A 6,000-nucleotide genomic window follows, 5' to 3' on the forward strand; every position below is an offset into this window, starting at 1 on the left:
ATCAGTGACCTAAATATATTTAATCAATAAAATAATTAATTAATTAAATCATAAATAAAAATTAATAAAAATCTGTTTTTTAAAGTTTGAAACTTGTTTTCATAATTTTGAAATGCATGATAATTAAACTTTTACTTATAAAATTTTCCCTGCTATTAATCCCATGAGAAAAGGACTGGACTAGTTAAAATTGGGTTGTTGCCTGTTGGTGGGTTATGGATTTGGGCTGTTTCTTGTTGGTGGGTTTGAGTTATTTTCTTCACATTTTTGTCAATTTTTTATGAATATGGGCTTGGACAGCACTATCACTAAAGCCTGGCGCTGTCTTCCCCCACATCCGTTCCTGATGCTATCTAATTTATAAATATGACTCCCAATATCGTGCCTTGTAAAGTCTCGAAAATTTTATAGAATATAATTATATTATTCCAGATGCCATATTCTATATGTTGGAAAATTGGGGGATTAAAGTGATATATGTATTAATTCAAATTTATCTGGGCAAAATATTTAGATTTTGATATGGTGATGATAAATATATCAATATTGGGCTCGTTAGATAACTCGTATTTAATCATTTATTTTAGGCTCGAGAAAAAGTTAATTTGAATAAACGAAGCTTAAGTTATTGAAGTTTAAAGAATTTATCATTAATAGTATTTTATTTTTAAATTGACTATGGATTTTAAATGGTTTGGTACCCGCATGAGTATCTAAATGAATGCAAAGCATCCTTTCATTTGATTAGGATAAGGTCTTTTTGTAATTCAAATAAAGTTTTATACTCTTTTGTTTCATTAGATGACCACTTTCAATAAGATTTGTCATATGACATGGCGAAGTCATGAAATTTTTACCACAAAATCATTATACATACATGGCAGAGAACCAAATTTTGGCCACACATATATTCAAAGTAGAATTTGCACCCATTAATCATTATTTTAAGCGTACATATACGAGTGATTTGAGAAAAACGTTTTGACTTTCTTTCAAATTTGATTGATCAAGCGAGGTAGGATAACATGTGCCGTTGATTTTTATCCCGTTTAAATTATTTATTTCATGTTAAATTTTAAATTTTAAAATTTGGATTGTTCCACTTCCATCTCCTGTAGTGGAATATGAAAGTATGGTTTTATTTCATTAGTTGCTCTTGAACCGCGTGAAACCTAATCATACTACACGTTTGTCCCATTGACTTTGCATGGGTGGACATTTGGGTAGCCCACAGCCCCAATTTTACGAGCGACGGGTGAGATCACCTTCAGAGGGCGAATCACAATGAATTGGCACGGACTTTTGCTTGTTTTATGGTCTTAAAGAAGAAATAATTCTGTATTTTTTTATGGTTTGAATGAATTATTTTCTCATATCAATCTTGAGGTCATAAAACTGCCGAGTGAATGGTCGAATTCTCAATAAAAAGATTTCTCTCTCAGTGCCTAAACGCACTACGCTCCAAGAGTTCTCGGTGGAAATGCTAATGTCCCCATAACTAAAATGCATTGCGTTGTCTGGTTATACATGATGCAGAATGTATCTCTGAGGAAGCATTCTCTTGGAAGAATAAATTAAACCGAGTGACTATGGAGATGCCAGTTTGGCCCCATTCAACATTAGAGGCGTTGCCTTTGAGAGGGAACTTGTGCCTTAGAATATAATGCTTACCAGTTAATTAATTCGGAGTATTCTTGAAATTCTACCCTCTTCTCGAGTCTTTGAACTTTCTATTTAGAGTTAAACATGTACATCAATAATCTTTAACACCAATTAGAATAGCTTTTCAATGTTTGCCCAGTTTGATTTTGTTAAATATCAGGGTTTTAGTAGGATTTGATAAAACTTAATGAAATGTATGGTTAAAAATCTATAAAAATTGAAGATGAAATGAAGAAGTATGTGATTAAAATTAATTATTAACTTTAATTTTTATTTTATTTACTTCATATTTTCTTGTGTGGATCTACTTAGCAACTTTGTTAACTAGTGTAATCTCACGAAGAGACAGGGGCCAGCTCCATATTAGTATTTATTAATGTAAAATACATAAGCAAACGTTAATTAAGGACCCCCACTCCCATCCCCACGGACCATCTAACACTCTCCACTACCAAGCTCCAAAGCACACACTCATTGTTGGGAAAACACCTCCCAAAGATAGCCCAATGATCAAACAAAGTTGACAAAGTGAAAATTTCCAAAACACTTGAAGAACAAAAAAATGAGGAAGAAATGAATTTCAATGGAATATATGATAATCAATGTGTTTAGATTACTTGAACAAGCCTCAAGTTAATCCCCAAGAAAGAAAATAACTTAGAATTTGTACCCAAGATGAACAACCTTCAACTTGTAGAATTCTCACCAAGTTTTCTCTCTTCTTTCTCTCTAAAATTCGAACCTAGGTCTTGTGTTGAATGAAGGAAAGAAAGAATGGATATATATATATATATAGCCAATCGGGGCGCCTAGGCGCCATGATCCTGTATTGGTTCTGCATTCGGGGCGCCTAGGCGCCTGGACATGGCGCCTAGGCGCCCAGTTTCTGTTTGGAAACGTCCTTCGGGGCGCCTGGGCGCCCATAGATGGCGCCTAGGCGCCCATTCACTTTCTCCCTTTCTCTTCCTTTTCTTCCCAGCTTCTCTTCTTGCTTCTCTTCTTCTCACAATTCTCCACCTCGTATATCATTTGATAGACCTCAAATTTTGGACAAACACAAGAAGAAGAAGAAACAAGCACCAACTCGACTGCATCATTCAAACCATGATTGCCTACGTACCCATAACTCGGGATCAAACCTCCGTAGTTCACCTCCACCTTCATATAAACTCCACCTCATTTCATCCTCGCCCCGAAGGGCCATGCCCTCTCAGGCATATCAACACGGACTAATGTGAAGCAAGTCCAAGCAATGGTGAAACTTGCTACCCGTCACCACTTTGGTTAACATGTCAGCTGTGTTCTCATTTGTGTGTACCTTCGAGAGTGAAATATCACCTTCCTCTATAACATCACGCACAAAATGATACCTGACGTCAATATGCTTGGTTCGAGCATGATGAACCTGATTCTTAGCCAAGTGAATCGCACTCTGACTATCACACCACAAGTCCACACAATCCTGCTCAATCCTCAAATCATCTAGAAGACCCCATAACCACAATGCTTCCTTCACTCCCTCTGCCATGGCCATATACTCGGCCTCTGTGGTAGAAAGAGCAACTGTAGCCTGTAACATCGATCGCCAACTAACTGGGGCACCATGTATGCAAAACACATATCCAGTAGTAGATCGTCGTCTATCTAGATCACCTGCATAATCCGAGTCCACAAACCTACTTATATGACATGCATCTCCACCAAAACATAGACCCATATCCGCAGTACCTTTTAAGTATCTCAGGATCCACTTCACAGCTTCCCAGTGTGCCTTCCCCGGATTCGCCATGAATCTACTGACCACACTCACCGCCTGTGAAATATCTGGGCGTGTACACACCATGGCATACATCAAATTGCCAACTGCACTAGCATAAGGCACACGATCCATGCGTACCTTTTCTTCCGATGTAGTAGGAGACTGTTTACTAGAGAGCCTAAAATGTGGAGCCAATGGAGTCACCACCGACTTTGCACCTTGCAACCCGAACCTAGCAATAACCCGCTCAATGTAGCCTTTCTGACTCAAGAACATTCGCCGGTTCATCCTCTCTCTTCTGATCTCCATATCCAGTATTTTCCTGGCAGCCCCCATATCCTTCATCTCAAACTCTTTACCAAATTGAGATTTCAACTTATCTATCTCCACCTTGCTTTTCGAAGCGATAAGCATGTCATCCACATATAAAAGAAGATAGATATAGTTACCTCCCTGAAGTTTCCGAATATAAACACAACAGTCATACTCACTTCTGGAGAAACCATGCTTTAGCATGAAGGAGTCAAATCGCTTGTACCACTGCCGAGGAGATTGCTTCAATCCATATAATGATTTTCTCAAGTGACATACCTGACGTTCCTTATCCTCAACCTTGTAGCCCTCAGGTTGATACATATAGATCTCCTCATCCAAGTCCCCGTGCAAGAAGACGATTTTGACATCGAGTTGTTCCAGCTCAAGATCATGATGAGCAACAATACTCAATAGCACCCGAATGGAAGTGTGCTTGACCACAGGAGAAAAGATCTCATTGTAGTCAACTCCCTCTCTTTGTGCAAACCCCTTAGCCACTAACCTCGCTTTGAATCTTGTACCACCGAGCTTGGTAGGATCCTCCTTCTTTTTATACAACCACTTGCAACCAATAGCTTTCTTACCTATGGGCAATGGGACAACCTCCCATGTTTGGTTCTTGTGAAGTGATTCCATCTCTTCTTCCATTGCCGCCAACCAACTCTCGCTATTATTGTTTAAAATAGCTTCCTTGAAAGTGGTAGGCTCATCATCCTCCACCGAGAGTGCATACTCAACCAAATTTGTCTGCCCATAGTGCCTCAAAGGCTCGTCTGACCCCAACTTTAGAACTTGCTTGTAAGTACGGCGTGGCCTAGAGGAAGCCAAGTTATTTGCGAGCTGCTGCTGCTGCTGTGCCTGTACATTCTCTTGCTGAATCGCCTCTTGTTCAAGTGCATCATCACTCTCATCTTGAGTGTCTGTTTGATGCTCCTCTTGAACATGCCTAGAATCAGGTTGATCTCTAGGTTCTATGTCAACAACTTGAGACATTGTAGCCTCAACATCATCACCACCGGGCACTGTAGCTTTCAACGAAGCTACCATGGAGTTCTCATCAAAGGTAACATCTCTGCTGATTATGAACTTAGAATCCTCTAAACACCAAAGGCGATAGCCTTTAACACCTGCAGCATACCCCAAGAATATAGCCTTCTTGGCACTCGCATCAAGTTTTCCCTCGTTGACATGATAGTAGGCTGTGCATCCGAATGTTCTGAGTTTCTCATAATCTGCATGTTCTCCTGTCAATAGCCTATAAGGTACATCTCCATCTAACCTTGAATGTGGAGATCGGTTCACAATGTAGCAATCATTTGCAACCGATTCTGCCCACCATTCTCTGCCCAAACCAGCATAGGATCGCATACACATCGATTTCTTTCAAAATGTGCGATTCAGTCTTTCCGCGACCCCATTCTGTTGCGGTGTATTTCTTACCGTCCAGTGTCCCACAATGCCTTCCTTACCACAGAACTCCTTGAAAGCACCATCTGTATACTCAGTACCGTTATCAGATCTCAGTGTCTTCAATTTCTTTCCTGTTCTGTTTTCAACCATTGCTTTCCACTTCTTGAAGGTGTCGAATACCTCATTTTTATGCTTCAAAAAATAAATCCAAGCATATCTAGAATAATCATCAACAAATGTAACAAAATACCTGGAACCGCCTTTGAAAGTGACAGAAGTCGGACCCCATACATCCGTGTGCACATAATCAAGAATGCCTCTACTTCTATGTTTGCTTGGCTGGAACTGACTCGGTGTGCTTTACCGTACACGCAATGCTCGCAAAAGTTCATGCAAGGCTTCTTCAAGTTCTTTAGCAAGCCTTTCTTGACTAGCAAATCTAGCCTCTTTTCAGACATATGCCCAAGCCTCCTATGCCATAGCCGAGTGCACTCATATGGGTTTCCACCACTTCCACTTGTTCCAACTGCTACATCTTCAGTAACTGTAGTACCCTGAAGTGCATAGAGATTGCCTTCACGAATACCCTTCATTACAATCAAAGAACCACGAACAACCTTCTTTACTCCATTCCATGTTACAATCTTGCAACCACCGGAGTCTAAGGCGCCAACAGAGATAAGGTTCTTTCGCAAATCAGGAACATGTCTAACATCCATCAATGTTCTAACCACTCCATCATGCATCTTGATTCTAATTGAACCAAACCCCACCGTTTTACATGAATGGTTATTACCCATCAACACGGTTCCACCATCAGTGCTTCTATAGGTAGTAAACAACTTCCTATTTAG

The sequence above is a fragment of the Olea europaea genome, unplaced genomic scaffold (genome assembly GCF_002742605.1).
Source record: "Olea europaea var. sylvestris unplaced genomic scaffold, O_europaea_v1 scaffold1148, whole genome shotgun sequence".
NCBI classification, from domain to species: domain Eukaryota; kingdom Viridiplantae; phylum Streptophyta; class Magnoliopsida; order Lamiales; family Oleaceae; genus Olea; species Olea europaea.